At 46.6% G+C, this 17,514-nt stretch overlaps 1 protein-coding gene across 6 annotated transcripts in view; it reads left to right on the plus strand.

Moving 5' to 3' along the window:
• Window positions 1-17,514, plus strand: part of LOC133348545 (peripheral-type benzodiazepine receptor-associated protein 1-like) — a 151,751-nt gene that overhangs the window by 42,610 nt on the left and 91,627 nt on the right. The window lies entirely within an intron of this gene.

Here is a 17,514-nt window from a genome sequence, read left to right on the forward strand (position 1 = left end):
GGTTATCTGCCAGCGCAGTGGTATATTTTACTGGGTGCCGGAGGGGAGGGGGCGGGGAGGTGCAGCGGTGGTGCAGTCGTCGGCGCACTCGTTATGAGACCAGGGACCTGAGTTGGATTTCCGTCCGTGGCTAACATCACTGGCGAGTGATATTCACTTTCACCAACCCGCACTGACCAAGTACAGTGAAGTATGGTCAAATAATTGCCGTGACCGACACTGCTTTGGGAGACCTTTATCCAGCAGTGGCTTGAAAGAGGGCTGCAAGTTACAAAGCTAAAGATCCCCCGTATAGCCTTTGCAGGTTGTAGGAGCAAGTGCTGTTCTTAGTGAGTAGCACCTATGAAGACCAGCACTGTGGCACACGAGAGGGTGGGTGGCCAGCACCACGCCTGGGCGCCTTTGTCTCCCTAGTGGCGACGTTTACGCAATGTGCTAGGTACTAACCCTCTCTGCTCAGCGTGGTGAATGTTGCTATTTTTCACTGAGCAGAGCCTCGTTGTGTAAAATGGAGTGGCTCTTGCTGTGGTATAACGTGGCAAGCCTGCGGAATTTTTTGAGCAAGTCTCATGCTGCTGATGAGACCAAGTAGAAGTGGAACGGGTATAGAGCTTGCTGACACCAACTCTCCTGGATGATAAAGGAATAAAAGGGCCAGTTGACTGATTTGATGAAAAGCTCTTGAATATTTACGTGAAGTCTTGCTTTTCATTATGTTTTGATATGCTGCTGTATTTAGGCGGTAATTGATTGAGCAAAACTATAAAAATGAGACAAAAAGGAGAGCGACAAATACAAATTAGACGGTATAAACGAGGCAAAACTAAATAATGAATTCTGGAATGGAATCTCGACCCTGGGGCGAGTGTGAATTATTAATTGCTCAAAAGAGTATCTATCAACACGGTTACAATGTGTACAATTGCTTGGCAGCTACAATGCGGTTATCAAGGGAAATATTGACACTTTGTTGCTGTTCAATTTAACCCGATAGTTGCCTATCGGTTTAAGCAGGGGGGCCCGGGTGGGTGGCCCCACGGCGCAATGAACGTCGCCACCCCAGTTAGATTCCCGGCCAAGAATAACATCAGTGGCGAGTGATATCTAATCCCGGATATGTCTCCCCGATGCATCAACCAGTACCGGGGAAGTATGCGCAAACAACCCCCAAACACCGATACGGCATGGGGAAGTCTTTGTCCAGCAGTGGATTGACAAAGGGCTATACATTTAAAATGATCAAGTTACGTATGACACTGCCGTATTTATCATGATAATATTTAGCAGAACTAACATATTTCTGATTCATATGGAGAATTGGCTGCTAATCTGAACGCTTTAAGTGCAATTCTCAATGGATAAAGCTTATAGTGCGAGTTTTAATGAAAGCTGACACCAGAAATGAAGGGCCTAAGAAGTTAAGATTATGAGGTTAATGGTTATGGAATTACAAGCCTTAGAGGGTCGCTGAGCGGTGGGTGAAATGGCACAGAGAGTCACGGCTCTGCCACACATGTGAGCACCGCACTGATATAAAAAAATATATATAGCTGCATGTTATAATTAAACAGATGAATCTACTGCAAATAAAATATTTTAGAACAAAAAAGAGCCCATGTGGCATGCTCCAGGCATTTCATTCGCAGCCGTGCGTACGTGTCTCTGCCTGCCTGTCTGTTTCACAATCCCCCCTAAAAACCTGGGATCCTTTATCGGGGCACGGCAATAGGCTTGGCAAAAGAACGACGAGCATCGCATGGAATGGCTCGGATGAAAGCCGGCGTCACAGCTTAAGCGTGCGTCGTGGACTTTGAAAATAACTTTCGGCATTTAGTCGTGAGTGGCACGCTGGCTTTGAGCTTGTCAGCCATTTCCCTGTCCTCCGGCTCCATCCCACGCTTTCCCTCTTCCCCGCATCCGCACCCCCCTCCTGCCCACTCCTTCATTGCATATAACCCCCCCCCACATCGCACCTGGCCGCGCTGCAATGCCATGGCTTAGTGAACAGTAAAATGAGTGGCAGCAGCAGCAGCGCGAAGACTCGGCGCCCGCGCGCGCGCACAATCTGTAACGTCAGCACCTAATGTCATTCGTGGCCTCCGTGGAGGAGCGATTTATCGATTGTGTTTCAGCAAGAGAGCGCGTTTAACAATTTTTCTCCCATCCTACTTCTGTAATTCTATAAATGTGTCTTCGTTTGGAATGACTAATCACCACAATGTGGTATGTTGAACACTACGTTTCTAATTGTCTGTGGTGGCGTCATGGTAGCATTTACGACGGCAGCATTTCGCTTCTCCTCCCTCTGTGCTCGTGCTAAGGACCCTCCTGTGGCGTTTGCATTGCACACGAAGCAAAGGGATAGATTAGCGGATTAAGACGGAATTCTCACGCGCACAACACGCACGTCGAATTGTGCATCTTAGAATATCATTTCACTATTGTTTTTATTAGGAATTTTATGCAAACGATATGTTAATGTTACCTTACACCACTGGACGGGTGAAGACAAAACATTCAAGAGGCAATAACAGTTGAGACACAAGAAAAATCGATTTAAATCAAATAGTGACCTCAAATTGTGACAATTGATCAAACCGCCGGTGGACTGAATCGTCGCGCGCCTCGTGTCCACTTATAGCAGCTGAGAGCCAGTACTAGCAGCGCCCAGCAGACTTGCTGTTCTGCGAGTATTAGCAATGCTACCCATCGCTTTATTGAGTCCACCGATATTCCTGGGTTCCACCCCCATCAAACCTCAAACCTCGAGTTGCACCTGTCAAGTGTGCAGGTGGTTCAACCGCAACGGGGGGCCACAGCCTGGAGCGTGGGTGGGGGAGGGTGGCAGGGGTTACGGGAGAAGGGTGGGAAATGTGACAGGGGCTCCATTTCATTGCTTGCACTGGGCCCATGCCAAGCACAGCCTGGACCCCTCGTAGAGGCGAGGGTAGCTGGAGCCTCACGTCCATCAGGCATGCCCTCTGTGCACGCCACTCTGCTTACAGCCGCGTGATGACACGTTGGAATTTCGAGGCGGTGATGGCGCTTCTTTACATTTAAATTGCATGTCCCTGCAGATGAGAGTGTCCGTTATTTGTGTTTGCCATCACTTTGTGGAGAGAAGATTGATGGGAGTGAGGTGGCTGATTAGATTCTCTGTACCAGTTGAAATCATTGAATGTCCATTGAAGTGCTTATTATGAGTTTTTTTTTTTAGTCTGTCTTCCCTAAATGTTATGTTAATTCTGTTTTCGGCGAAACCAGACGAAAGCACCGCTTGGAACTCTCGCAAAGCAGTGCAACCTTGTGTGATAGAGACTGGCACATAAAGGTATATATTTTAAAAGAACTTCTTGAATATATTAAAATTATCTTGCAACAACACGCTGAGGGGCACGACTTTCTCACAAGCTCGGGGGTGAGAACAAACTGTGTTGAAAGGCAGAAAAACTGATCATTTACGTTTGCAGAGCTGATGTTTTTCCATATTAAGTGAAAACGTACATTTTAATGTGAAATGTGTTTTTTATGATGACCAGTCGTTGACAACCGGACTGAGACTACAATCAAGACCTTGGCTTTATCACAGGTGGCCAAACACGGATTCTGACCCAGCATCTCAGCCGTGTTGGCTGTTCGCTGGCAATGTCCTTACACGAGCACGCACGCACCGACACTTAATTGCAATGCGACCACTAAAGAGAGCACTGTCCTTAATTAACGGACGCCTTTCAAAACAATGCATGCGTGCACCCTTCAGTCGGCGGTCAATTTTAAGAAAAATGAGAAGCAGCGTCTTCTCGCGGTGATCAATTCGGCAACACACTTAACTCGGCAGTCAATTTGAAACCCAGATGAAGCATTGTGCACTTCAACAATCCTGTGACGCGCTGCTGGGTACTTTACAAGTGCTTTTGAAATCTGCGTGAGCAACAAGGGAAGGTATCACAAGAAGCTTGGCCCTCGAGCACCACGGCGTACTGAATGACCGCGGAATATTGATACGACGAGGGGAGGGCCATCGTGTGAGAGCCACCAAATGATCGGGTTATAAAATCACACCGAGCAAAGGGAGCTCTCGTATCCGCAATCAAAACCTCGCGTGCCGGAGCGTGCAACGATGCAAGTTATTCTTAGGTTTTTTTCGGTAAAGTCACGTAGGTAAAAAATTTAAATTAAGTTGCGCTGGGCGTTCGTGCGACCGCTCATGGCCGTTCGCTTGGCAGCTCCACAATAGTAGGGACTTCATGTGCGACTGACTTCGCCATCAATTATGCACTGTTTAATGTTTAGACTGGAAAACGAATTTCTTTAGAACTGCTTTCATGTGATTAGTTTGTTGTCACTCCCCCGCACCTCCGATTAGCACGGTTGGCTATATGCGGTGCGAAAGACGTTCAACGTACATGCATACATACAAATGACTAGCCACTTCCAAGGTAACACGCTGGCATGGCGCTAGCAGCGTGGGCTGCGTGGGAACGGGCTGGGTGCCAAGCGGGTGGAGACGTTTGACATTCAAATGGGAAGTTTAACCGTCTTTGGGGCGCAATGTTAAATATTTAATACAAAAATAAAAGCGTTCGAAAATAGTAATTAAACAAATTATTTGGCGATGACTGCGTTGGCAGTAATGTGGAAGCACAGTTAATTTTCGCTGCTTTAAGAGAGTAGATTTACATTTTTTCTTCTTTTAGGGCATTGATTTCAATGGAAATATGAATTGGCTTCATTTTTTAGTTTTATTATCAATGGACACGTACATCCTGTGCATTTATCTTCTTGGTTCTTTCGGTAAAGTCACGTAGAAGGGAAGTAATAAAATAATAAAAATTTTATCCTGTGCATTTATTCTTGTGAACACTACAAAACGGTAACTAATCGCTGCATCAGCCGCCACCATGAAAGCATCTGCTTTGTGTGACACGGGCATTATTTAATCGTTTTATCAACATGTAAAGGTGTTCATTGCATGTGTAGTGAGTTCAACTGAGTTGCAGACGTACTCTTGGAGGCAACACATGTATTTGACACCAACACACAGGGTAACTGCCCCTTAACAGAATAACAACCTGTGGTGGTGACCACCAGGCTAACTACACTGATTACACAGTAACTAGCTACTACGGACCAGGACCACAGCTTGGGTCCAGGTCCACATGTTTTGACTCTGTATGACGTAGAACGTAGACGAAGGTTTCTTCAGGATGAACAACAACACCGGCCCCTCTGGGGGGACCCGGCTTATATTCTCTGCGGCGTGGCTGACTCCGCCCTTGGCCACGACCACCTTCCAGAATCCTCGAGCAGGATCTGGACCCCGACCACGTGACCACCCCTAGCCCTCACTCGAGGCCCCTTTGTAGACTTAGCTGGTGACGTGTCCTCTCGGGTCAACCGGAGTGTCACGGCCTTTAGCAACCTTATTCCCTTCGGCCGGCACTCCCACACCCTATCCTGTAGGGCTGGCACTGCACGCCAAGCGTGGTGCCATCCAGCGCTATCGATCAGCGCTGACCGAGCCCCTCTAGGGCCGGTAGTACACCCATACCATTGTGGTGTCCGCGATGTCGTTACACCGCACGCCGTGCCTCTCTAGGGCCGGCACTACACAGTGACATCCCGCGATGTCGCTACACATGCACTTACGGGAATACTCTTATTTGTTCCCAACCTGCATTAATCGCATCCCTTTTAATAGATTTTCTCGTCTTTCACAGATTGGAATTATTATTCATGCCTTCCAGCCCAAACCCTTACTCATTAAAATCGGCGTGACACGAAACTTGTGCGGAAAGTAACGCATTAATTCTGTCTTCGTGTGGATAATGATGATGGTGCTAATGAGCCAGTGGAAGGCTCCCTGTTGGAGAATTCATGTGCATGTTTTGAAAGAAAGGCGGCTGGCCGGGGGTGGTGGCGGGTGGGGGGTGGGCGGGTGTTGAGATCTTCTCCACCGCTGATTTAACTCTGAGAGGCCGACAAGCTTGGGAGTGGCCGCGCTCTGGAAGCGGCTGCGATCGCCACCGCGCATTGACAATCAACACCGGGGCACGACGTACGACATCGGCTCTTGCGAGCACCGTCGGCTCTTGCGTGCGTCAAAATAAATCAACAAAAATAGCCATCGGGAGCACGGCAAGAGCGCGGCAGTGGCCAAGGGGCCCTGGGCTGACCTGCGCTGTGTCCCTGCGAAGGGCGAGGACCAGGTGAGCTCGGCAAGTTCCGGCCGCGGAGCGAGCGTGTCGGCGGCGGTGGCAGAATCTGGTGGCAGTTCGGGTCCACGTTTTGGGTCGATTTTGCTTGGTCAAGGGGCGAATTAAATCAATCTCCTTAAGCGCAACTTCAATTCTTCGTGCTCGTTCGGTGTTGCATTCTCGGCCATTTGTAAATAACGTGTGCGGTGTGACACCACACCGTACCAATACTGTGACTTCTTCTTGGTTCTTTCGGTAAAGTCACGTAGAAGGGAAATAATAAAATAAAATAATTCTCACGACGTTTCGGCCACAACGCAAGCAGCCGTCCTCAGGTGAAGAACAGGTCTGTCTATTGTGTTGTGGCCGAAACGTCGTGAGAATTATTTTATGTTTTATTTTTATTATTTTATTTTATTATTTCCCTTCTACGTGACTTTACCAAAAGAACCAAGAAGATGAATTCCTGCAGTCACGAAAGCTTTAAATCGAAATACTGTGACTATTGGGGTATTTTCACTGTGATGTTTAACACTGTAGTGTATGTGTAATAGTGCTTCTATTCATACAGAATACCTGGTCACTACACCTGATGAAAACCCACACCTGACCTGTAAATACGTACTGACGATTACGTTCTTCAGCAGTACGCGAGTGCTGCATCTTGCATTGTGCCAATTCAGTAAAGACCGAGAGATCATTAACAGTAGCGGTGTAGCGATGCAGTGATTCATTGACCAATATTGATTCTTGTGCGTACGATTTTCCAGATATGAAATCGTCATTGTGCGAATAAGTTGCAGTGCACCGCATTGTAAAAATACTCTAAATTCCTAACTGGAATTGTGACCCTTAATCGTGATAGTTCACAACAACGCGTACCGCATCGTGAGGTCGCCAAAACGATTCGATCTGTGGCAGACGAAACAACGGTGCAGGTTTCTTAACCCCCCACGCCCCCGCCACCCGCTCCAGCCTCTGTCCATCCAGCCTCTGTCCATCCAGGCGCACCACAGTAGATTGATCGGCAGGCCGTGTCTTGTGGGGCAAGGTGTGGGTACTCTTCCAATATATGTGGCCGGCGTGCAAGAGAAGGTCACGTGGTCCTCTCTAGGGGCTCTCAAGAGCTGCCTGCAAATGTCGCGTTGCGTGGCACACGTGCCGATCGAAACGCGTTGGATCTTACACGTGCGGGTCGTTACAAGTTTAACATTTGATATTAATCCATGAATTGATGCACCGCTGCAGCTCTGTTCGAAGTATCAGCATTTAAAAATAAAATTAAAAATATCGCTGAGACGAGGCACCTTTCGTAACAGAATTAGCAAATTTTACAAGTAACCCTCACGATACACCTGCCTCATGCAGAAGTGTGGCAATAAAATAAACACGTACCTGGAGCAAAGGAAAACAATGGCAAAGGAAACAAATGTAATCTAAAAATTAAGGTGGAGGTTCAAAGGAGAAGCCCTTCAATTTCTTGCTTCACACTAAACGTCTCGGAAGAGATACAATTACCCACACTTGACCCCCAATGCGCGCTAGGCTTGCCAATCGATTAACTGTGGAGCAGAGGTCGCAAACGGGTTTTGATTCCTTACCCGTACCCATACCCGGCCGCACCAGGGTCGCGTACGGGTACCCGTACCCAGCCGGGTACGGGTACCCGTACGCTACCCGTACCCTACCCGAAATGAGTGACAAACGGTTACTCACCAGTGACTCACGGCCTACCCGTACCCGGCCGCACCAGGGTCGCAAACGGGTACCCGAACCCGTACCCGGCCGGGTACGGGTAGCCGGGCATCGGGTAGGGTACGGGTATCGGGTACCCGGTTGCGACCTCTGCTTTGGAGCACCCATTTTCTACTGCCGAGCGGACAGATCAAATCGTGCAGTGCGTTAATAATTACGGTCACGGCAGCGTTCCCCTGTGCACACTGTCATGTTGCATTTTAATATCTCTCCTGTTTTTTTTCTCTCTTTGCCGGAGATTGATTTAACATGCGGTGCCAGTGCTGACGAGGCTGGCCTTAAGGAGCCATTTGTTGAATCTGCTTTGACTTTAAATTGCAGATGGTCAGAGTGACCTTCTTGAGACGCCCCCCCCTCCGCCCCACCCTCGTCAACTTAAAGATGAAAAGCCAGATCTGTGGGTTCACACATCACTTGCCGGGTTTAAATGAATTATTACGGGGCTGGCTGAAAGCAAATAAAACATATATATATATTCCCCAAATCTTCAACGAGCAGCCGAGGAGGGTAGCAAAAAAAAAAAGAAATCACCTGAGTGCTAGCGATTACGAATATTCACCGTCAAATCGTTTCATTCGGAAAGTAATTCTGCCGTAACGAACGTACGTGAGTAACGCGAGTCGTTTAATATTCCGTTCGGGTTTCGAGCCCGCGCTCCTCATTCCTGTGGGGCTTTGGAAGATTAAGCTCCCCCCGGTACGGTAATGAAACAACACTTTGAGATCCTGGACTGAAGCCTTGAATTGGTTGACGAGTGAGAGCAGGAGAAAGGGGAAAAAATGAGCACGGCCTCCTCCGAGTAAATGGATTCTCACGAGGTGCAAGTTTGATGGTCTCACCTTGGTTCGCTGACGACCGTAACAAAATGAAATAAAAAAACAAAGAAACATCCGTCCCTCCTGGACACTGAGAGCACAACGAGTGGAGGAGAGTTCATCGACAGAGCTCACTCCCTCGGCAGCACCCAGAATTCCTCCGACTTTGGGAAGGCCACCTATTGATGGGGGTGGCTGTGGGGGCACGGTAATTATCGTAAACTTGTTCAGTTAAACATTGTCGCTTTATCTTCTTGGTTCTTTCGGTAAAGTCACGTAGAAGGGAAATAATAAAATAATAAAAATAAAACATAATAAAATAATTCTCACGACGTTTCGGCCACAACGCAAGCAGCCGTCCTCAGGTGAAGACCAGGTCTGTCGGGGAGACATTCATTCAGACGCTGTCTCCCCGACAGCCGTCCTCAGGTGAAGACCAGGTCTGTCGGGGAGACATTCATTCAGACGCTGTCTCCCCGACAGACCTGGTCTTCACCTGAGGACGGCTGCTTGCGTTGTGGCTGAAACGTCGTGAGAATTATTTTATGATGTTTTATTTTTATTATTTTATTATTTCTCTTCTACGTGACTTTACCGAAAGAACCAAGAAGATGAATCCCTGCAGTCACGAAAGCTTTAAATCGAAAAATTGTCGCTTTACCCCACTTTTAGCCCCGTGGTGCAATCAGAATCATATCGTGGTCCATAGAAGCGATTTGAAACCCTTGCAACATGTTAAGCTGGGCCCATACCTGAGCGATCGCATGCAAATTAATTGTTTATTACTTTGAAGTCTCTGCAACCGGTTCCGAGTGGTTCCACAACCAGTTGCTTACAGTCGAGACACTCTGCTCCAAACCATCGATCTGCTCGGCGGTTTATAGTCAAGATTTTCCCCACGTGACACATTTGCGAGCTATGGTTGTCATGATCCGGAGTGCGTTATTTAATTTCCTTGACGCGGAACTACTCGCTCCGTTGCAGACAAAGCAGTTGCAACCGATTGAGTCGCGCATTTTAGAGTGTGATTTGGTTGCTTAACTGATCGCTGAGGTGTGGACCCAGCTTTCTGAGAATACCAGAGGAATAGAACATCACAGAACCGTTGCTGAGATGCGTTCAAGCAAGCTCTGATCTGCGCAGTAGGGGGTGCCGCCGTTTCCATCAACTACCACTGACAGGAATGATTGTCGTGTGACGGTCAGTCAAACCAATATATTGATTGTTCAATGTCGAAATTTTGCCAAACTTAAGGGCAGCACCAAAGTTAATGTGACGGTTTTGTTGCTGCAGTCATTGGTGATGCGACTACACGTGAGAATCTGGTTTAATCATGCGTGGTTTCCTCAATCTGAACCCACAATATTAGCAGTGCCAGCTTAGCGATCTGACGTCTGCACCACCAAGTCACCTTGGAACCGGGCTAATTTTACGGTGACACGTACTGGGATTCCAGGGGAGTAAAAATAACTCTTACTTGGTAAAGTAAAAATTGTCCTGCAATTTGCTATGCATTGTTTTCACAGTAGTGTCCCGGATTAGAGCGCCCGAGATTATATTGAATTCATCACCTTTAGCTTATTTATTCTTCATTGCCATTCTCCGAGTCCAAAATCCATTTTTTTGCAAAAAAAAAGGATAAGAAATATTTTTGGAAGGGCTTATAATATGTTTTTTTCATTGCATAGATTTTCCCCAAACTATTTTGAATCGGACAAAGAGCAGTTGTATAGAAACCAGTGACCTAAGAGTCCTGGGACCCCCCCCCCCCCCCCATCACTTCACAAACCCGGACTGACCAGCGTAGCAAAGTATAGTCAACCATGATTTGATGCTTTCGTGACTGCAGGAATTACTGTTCAGTTCTTTCGGTAAAATCACGTAGAAAAAAAAAATACACGACGTTTCGATTGCATGTCTCTGTGTGTTTGTCTCTCTCTCTCTCTGCATGTGCGTCTCTCTCCGAGCATGCATTCTTTCACACCTGATGACGGTTGCTTGTGTTGCAATCGAAACGTCGTGTATTCTATTATTCATTTTATTTATTTCTAGGTGAATTTACCGAAAGGACCAAAGAGTATAGTCAAACAATCTCCATCTTCCTTTTAGTTGCTGTGGAGGGGACTTGATTAGCAACGTTTATATGTTCATGTTGAGGCTGGTGATTGAGTGAGCCAGTGGGGATGGCTCCAGGAGTAGTAACCCAGTAAATATCTGAAATGCTGCTGGAAAATGAGCAAAGTGGGCAGTAGTGTATTAACCGTTTCGTGGTTTGAAATTTGACTGCAGTTACATTGTGGACGAGTCTTAATTGTCCAAAAAAACCCCATGACACAGCGACGGGGAGGCATTCACGTAGCACTGAATTTACAAATGGCTGTGAATTATGGTTACGTAAACAGTAATTGCATGAGCGATAACAGAGAATCGTGAATCCATTCCCTATCTCTTTCTGCGGACTTGAAAAAACGGAATGTAAACTCTCCAGTTGATACCCCTCTGGAGGGAAAGGACCTTTTCTTAAATAAAGGTTTTTTTTTAAGGACTTTGCGTCTATGTAGCAGACAGCCGTGTCTGATACGGTTTAACAGAAAACGCTGCTTGCCGGGCGCGTTGACCCTGGAAAGTTCCTCCTGTGGGGCCACGATTAGGCCCTTGTTAGGGACATTGGCTTTGTCCCAGGTTTCTCTCAACCGTGCTGTGGGATTCAATGAGGGCACTCTGACAGCTTGTGTTTGATGCCGAAGCAGATTGTGGGACTTTAATGTTGACGCTGCGAGCTTCCGAAGGCCCTTTTGCATCGGTAAATAATGATATACTGTACTGCAATGGTTAATAACAGCGCCTAGCATCGTGACCGCTCACAACCCTCCCTGTAGGTAGGAAGCCATCTCTTAAACGAGAGCCGACAATTCTGCAAAGAAACTCCTTTTGCGTCTAAAAGGGGGTTGCTTTTGGACAAATGTACCAGTTGAAGAAAAGTGAATACGAAACACAGCAATAGAAAATGTTGATTTTTTTTTTTATGCGTTGGATTTTAACTTTATTCTCCAGAAGCAGAGGTGCTTGTGTCCGTGCACATGTTTGAAATCGCCTGGGGGGGCTACGTGTCCAGAGTTCCCGTGTTACATGGCTATCTGCAGGCGCACCTCGATGCGATCTCGAGATAAGATAGCGATGCAGACAGGTTCAGTTTGGGTGATGTTTACGTGTATGCTGGGAAATGTCATGTGATTTTTGTTTAAATGCTGAAATTATTTAAATTGCATTATTTTAACTCAATAAAAATCACGGGGTAAACTTCCGTGTAGCAAAGTGGGCGAAACACCCTTGGTCTTTCTGCTCTCACATCGTCAAGTATTGATTCTCCTGGCCAAAAGACTCCATGAATTGTCACGATTTGAGGGTTACTATTAGATTCAAGGATGATTGTTTTTATTGTCTAATCTGTGCCATCCCATTTGTATTGTTTACCATTTCTTCCATTTCGTGTCTACGTTTTGTTTGTGCCATTAGCTGAAACAAAACACTCGGATTTAGTTTGCATGAATTACATTCAATGTATGTATTGAAACATATCGATATGAATCGATGACTCACTGCATCGTCCGATGCTTATCATTAAGCAAACGTGTTTGTAGAATTCGAACGATTTATTATTAGACACGCCTGTAGCTCGGGAAAAATTAGGGCAAAGTCTGCTTTGAAAATAAAAAAGCATGTAGAACAACATCACAAACTGGCATTCTCACGCAAAACAAATCTATTACAAGACAGCTGCACAGCACACTCAGGCTCTTAAAAAAAGTCGAGCAATTCCACGTTCTGTCACGGAGCACGGCGTTTGATGGAGCACCTGGTGCACTGCGGTCGAAATGGGTTAACGCTTGAACGTCCATGGCCGAACATCATCAGAGAGCACAGAAGGCACTGGCGATGAGGCCTCCCCACTGAACACCCAACTACCCAGTGGGCGCCGGCTCTGAATGTTTTAATTGTGCATTGATGAAGGCCTTTCTCCTACTGCAGGCCTGATGAGGCCACAGTGGACGGCCGTGAAACAGCTGTGCAGCTAAAAAAAGAACAGAGCACCTTGGTGTGTGTGTCCTTTATATCAGACATGAGCAGTGTGCCCATGACTAAATCGCACCCAGAATTCCTCCGATCTCGTGAGATCTCAGAAACTAAGCAGGGTTGAGCCTGGATAGTGCTTGAGTGAGTGACCACCATACATAAAACAGGTGTTGTAGGCTGTTGCAGGGCTATTTTGTCGGTAGAGGACAGTGCTTCTACAACCCTTCTTGTACTGTGATTCTTTGCTCCTTTGGCTATGAGCTCAGCCGCTAGTCCACACTGATTAGCGTCGCGATTTTGTGTGGTCAAATTACCCAAACAGCCCACATGGTGCAGTGTGAGGCCCTGCTGCAGTAGTGAACTGGAGCATCAATGTGGCGAGATGTTAATTGTCTCGCTTGATATGCAGGAGGTCGTGGGTTCGATCCCCACCCTGATGCCTGTTTGCTCTCCCCGTGGTTGCATGGAGTATTTTTCAGGTCCTCTGGTTTTTCTTCCACATTTAGAATCAACATGCGTTCATAGTATTTGGCTGCGATTCATTTCCACGTGATAAAAGCCACTTCGTTGAGCTATCATTTGTGACCAGGTCGCTTCTAAAAAAGAGCTACATAGCTCAGTGGGCCATACCTGGTAAATATTTGTTTTTTATTAACTGGCAAAAAGAAGTGCACGTGTACGCGCACACGAGCGGTGTGCACCGCAGCGAGCGACGAGCAGCGCGCGTCGCTCCCGTTGACGCGCGTGTGCGCAGCGAGTGTGACGGGAGTGGAGTAAAGCTGACAGGAGAGGCGGTTTTTGCTCACGGCTTACTGCACCGCGTGCCTGCGAGGTTTGTCAACGGCGCTCGAGGTGACGGCTGGAATGGCTGAGTAAAGCGCCGGCCCAGTCGGGTCGTTCTGCACTTCAGCAAAAAAGTGGTCTTGCAGACAGAGCCTGCCACCAGCATTGCCGGTGCAGGGAATCATCACAGGGTGATACTTTTTGCACGTTCTGTGAAACCTCACTTCATGTTTTACTTTTACGAGATAGCAAATGACCAATTCACCGTGATTGCACCCCATCTTGTCAAATCTTGGAAGCTAAGCAGGTTTGATTCTGGTCCCCGCGATACTTTCCCTCCTCCCCTCTCCCACTAAGGCTACAATACACAGAGAGAGAGATCCAATGTCCATGCCTCTAGTCAATGCGGTGTTAATATGAAAGTTATTACTTATTTAATAGGAAGCCACCCTGAGTTGTAGGACTTTTTTTTCAGGAGCGTCCTGAATTGGTGATTTTTTTTGGTTGTTTTATACAAGAGGGAGGAAACCGGAGCACTCGGAGAAAACCCATGCATGTGAGGGTTCAACACTCTATTCCCGTACAGATGGAAACGGATGGCGATTAGGCCACTTGCTGTACTGCCTTCTCCTGGCGAGCCAGGCTACGGAAGGGGAATTTCATAACATTTGTGCAACCCACCAACCCTCGTAACTCACGTATTTCATGTTGCGTATTAGTATATTTTTGCTGTTAACAAGGCATGTGTTTCACGGTGTGCGTATTAGCTTGTTTTCTCATGTCACTGTGGCGCCGACATTCCCCCGCGCACGCTCCAAATTTCTCCCTGCGTGGTATCCATGCCGCAGCCTGCGGCACCCCTTGCGAGGCTTTCATGGCCCCCTCTCGGGGGGTAGAGTTCCCAGAGGCTCATGGGGTGAGCACCACCGGTGAACATAATTGTGCCGGCGGTGGCCCCGGCTGCTCTCGTGCCGAGGAGCGGGCCGTAGCGAAGACGCACGTGAGGCTGTGCGGTTCTCATGCCACCCGTCTCAGGCGCCGCTGCCAACGCCGCGTTGCCGGAAGCGTTTACCGGCCCGTGCTTCGTCCTCGGAGGGGACGTCACTCGTTCTCTGCTGTCGACGCTCGCTCAGCCATGTGAGAGACGCTCCTCGACGCGCCGCGCCGGCCGTCTGGGAAGCCTGCCTTTGTGCTGCTGGCGACGAGAACGAGAACAGATTCCGCTGGCAGCTTGTGAATTCCCCGTTGGAGGGTGGTAAACGACGCGCATCCGTGCAGAAAAATGTAGACGGACACGCATGTACTTTCAATACTGTCATTTCCATAACATTTGTAATTGGTACGTAAATTACACGAAACACGGTGAATTGGAAATTTATAATCGTATTTTTGTTGGCCTTTTATTCATGAGTGTAGTGACCCTGGTTTAGTACTTGTAATGGCGAAAAAAAAGAAGTGTTTTTTTTAAGAATAGGTTTTTCCCCTTTTTTCTGGCAACAAAACTGATGCCTTTATACAAGGAATCATGTCTGCATTAACCACAAAACTTGTGGTCAGAATGCAAACAAAAAACATACTCTGATAATATATGCATTGTCCTTGAAACTGATTGGTTCACACCAGAGACAGCTTTCTTTTGAGCCTCGTCTCAAACGGTGTTAGACCAGAGGATGCCAAAAGGCGTCCTCTGGTCTAACACCACAAGTATTGTGGTTAATGCAGACATTAATCCTCGTAAAAAGGTTTAAGTTTTGTTGCCAGAAAAAAGGGGGAAAACCGATTGTTATATTTTGGTACTGGCAAAGGAGGTCCCATGATGTAGATTTTTTTTTTCTTTTAGGTTTTGCGGTCGCGATGACCAATGTCGCCTCTAATGTCGCTGATCTCGTCAAATCACAGGAGCTGAGCAGGGTTTTCAACCTGGATAGTGCTGGGATGGGTAACCACCACTGTGCACAAAACCAGGTCGTCATATGGCTTGTAGGGGTTACATGGTGGGCAACGGGTGCAACAACATCCACTGTTGTGCTGTATTATGCCCCCATGTCTGTGTTCTTTGCCTTCAACAACCTTTAATGGCCAGCGTGGTGAAGTATGGCCAAATTACGCCTGGGACTCGCACAGCATGTGAGGAAGCCCGCGTCCACACAATGGATTTTTAAACAACTGTGCATGTCTTCTTGGTTCTTTCGGTAAAGTAACGTAGAAGGAAAATAATAAAAATAAAACATAATAAAATAATTCTCACGACGTTTCGGCCACAACGGATGCTTGCGTTGTGGCCGAAACGTCGTGAGAATTATTTTATTATGTTTAATTTTTATTATTTTCCTTCTACGTGACTTTACCGAAAGAACCAAGAAGATGAATCCCTGCAGTCACGAAAGCTTTAAATCGGAACTCTGCATGTGTGATCGTTGATGTACTTAAATTAAGTTGTAAAACGTGGACGAGTTATGCTTTGGTTCTATGTTTTGGTGTCGAGCAGTGTTTCTCAAACCTTTTTGGCCCACGGATAACTCGGCCCACGCAATCCACGGACCATGATGCAGAGCAACAACTATAATTTCACATTCAGGTGGTCAAGCCAGATAACCCCATCAGGAGCAGCAGAGTGTATCGCTGTGATGTCTCCTTCGTATTTGTGGATCGGGCATTGCATCGTTATATGTTGTACAGTCTCTTCTGGATGACCACATTCGCACACTGGAGAATTTTCCATTTTCCATTTGTGCATCAGGTATCCGCATCTGCCATGGTTTGTGCAAATGCGGTTTATGGTGGCCCATGAGCTTCGGGTAAATTCAAACCCAGGGATCTTCTGCGTTGGGTCTTTCACAAGGTGTTTTTTGCGAGTTCATTTGAACTCCCTTCAGCTCTCCAATGTCCGAAACATTATTTCCGGATCAAACTGCACATTGCATCTCAGCCCCGGCGGGCAATCTGGAGGACTACTTTGACAACTGCTGGTGTAGAGGAGAGGTTTCCGGACCATTTTATACAAAGCCTTTGCTTTTGTCCTCGTGTTTAGCACCACGGGTCACTGGGCCAGTTAATTTATAATACATTGTAATAATTTTGACACAACGGTAAAAAAAAATTAGCAGTTCTTTGAAAATGTTAAATGGAATTAAATGTATGAGCGTTGTTTCCTTGGAACAAATTACTATTTTATTTCCAGCTGATGCCACCAAAATTGTGTATCTCTCGAACTTAAGTCCCGAAAATTAATATGTCAGCCGCATAATGAATGTTTCATGTTGTACCATGTTCAGCGTCAGGTGGGTTTTGCAGAGTTGCTTTTTAAGCTTTCACAGTTTCTCATATTTTTAGCTGTAGAATGTTGGCCATAGTTCCAACTTGATAACATGTTCCAATATTTCTTTGCTTTCACACTTTTTGGTTTACAATATTTGAAACATTTTCAATTTCAGCATTCAGGCTTCTACACTGAGTTAGAGTGGAGGTGCTACCTTAAAAATTTATAATTTTTTTTTTGAGAGATTGAACAGTGATATATATAGGAAGACAAGAGGGGAGAAATACAGATGAAGGAAGATAGACAGTAATTAGAGACAAGCAAAAAGCAGGACTTGGCTGTGACTTAGGCTACAAATTTGCAAGTTATTTGGTGATGCTGCTGCGGCATTGGCAGTGGTGCACAAATACAACTTAAAGAAAACTCAACAACAATGTGGCCTCAAAACGTTTCGAGCAATGATTCTTTTCATGGCACATGAAGAAGGGTCGTTTCCCAAAACATCTATTACATTCACAGCTGAGCTGTGGGAAAAAAAAACCCAATGATTTATGGAAAGATCATAGAGCAGTGGTGACACATGCCTGTAACCCCCACTGGAGATTAGCACAGTTGGCTATGTATGGTGCAA

Source organism: Lethenteron reissneri, chromosome 27 (genome assembly GCF_015708825.2).
Source record: "Lethenteron reissneri isolate LAM-NWPU_2019-01 chromosome 27, ASM1570882v1, whole genome shotgun sequence".
Classification (NCBI taxonomy): Eukaryota; Metazoa; Chordata; class Hyperoartia; order Petromyzontiformes; family Petromyzontidae; genus Lethenteron; species Lethenteron reissneri.